This window comes from Orycteropus afer, unplaced genomic scaffold (genome assembly GCF_000298275.1).
Source record: "Orycteropus afer afer isolate SDZICR_OR568_19922 unplaced genomic scaffold, OryAfe1.0 scaffold00247, whole genome shotgun sequence".
NCBI lineage: Eukaryota > Metazoa > Chordata > Mammalia > Tubulidentata > Orycteropodidae > Orycteropus > Orycteropus afer.
Window position 1 is genome coordinate 3,148,107 of NW_006921834.1, and position 1,109 is coordinate 3,149,215.

General features: G+C 38.9%; 1 protein-coding gene across 1 annotated transcript in view; it reads right to left on the reverse strand.

Annotated features, from left to right (window-relative positions):
• AMHR2 (anti-Mullerian hormone receptor type 2) overlaps positions 1–1,109 on the reverse strand; it is a 16,908-nt gene that overhangs the window by 13,239 nt on the left and 2,560 nt on the right. The window lies entirely within an intron of this gene.

Genomic DNA, 1,109 nt, shown 5'->3' on the forward strand with positions numbered 1-1,109 from the left:
GCCACTCCTCAGAAGGAAGGTTGGGCAATCTACTTCTGTAGTGATACTGCCTCGGCAACCCAAAGAGGGGTCGCTATGAGTCGGGTCCGACTTGACGGCACATAACAACAACAACAATAATAGCCAATGACTGTATCTCTTCATGTATTAGCTGGCCACCTGAATATCCTCCTTGGGGAAGTGTCTATTCATGTCTTCTGCCCATTTTTCAATTGGATGGCTAATTCCTTTGGTGTTGAGGTGTTGGAGTTTTCTATAAATTTTAGAGAGAAGTCCCTTGCCAGATATGTAATTATCGGCAAATATGAATTTGTTGCTGTCATTTTTGTCATGTGCTTTTTCACGGTATCGATTTCTTTGTTCCATATAATTTTCTATGCTGAGCTTGTTTTGTTTATGAATCATGTTATCACTTCCTTTGTTGCTACTGTTTTAATATTTGCTAAGTATTTGTGCTGGTCCTCTTTTTTCTTTTGATGTGAAGGTTTATCATTTTTCTTTGAGGTTATCCTGTGATTTATAGTTTTCTTCCCAAGTTTAGAACAGTACATTCTATCTTGTAATTGTCTTGACATCCTTACCATCTAGAAGTTCTGTAACAACACAGTTTTTTTTTTCCCCTCTTTTTGGTTTGTAGTTGTCCTCATTTGTCAATTGATGTCTCTGGTTACCCGTTTCCAATCTTGTAGGCTTCTTTACTCTGGATACTTCCATAGCTGGGTTGGTTTCTGGGTTATATCATCATGTGTGTTAATGGTCAGTTGTTGTTGGCTGTTGTTGCATCTCTGTCCAAAGGACTCCCTTTAGCATCTCTTGTAAGGTTGGTCTGGCTTTAACAAATTCCCTTGATTTCTGCTTATCTGGAAATGGACTAATTTCACCATCATATTTGAGGGACAGTTTTGCTGGGTACATAATTCTTGGTTGGAAATTTTTCTCTTTCAGGGTTTCATATATACCATCCCATCATCTTCTCATGGCTGCATGGTTTGTGCCGAGAAACCCGAGCTTAGTCTTATTGGTTGCTCCTGGTAGGTAACTTTTAATTTTTCCCGTGCTGCTCTCATGATTCTTTCTTTGTCTTTGGTTTTGGTGAGTTTGATGATGAT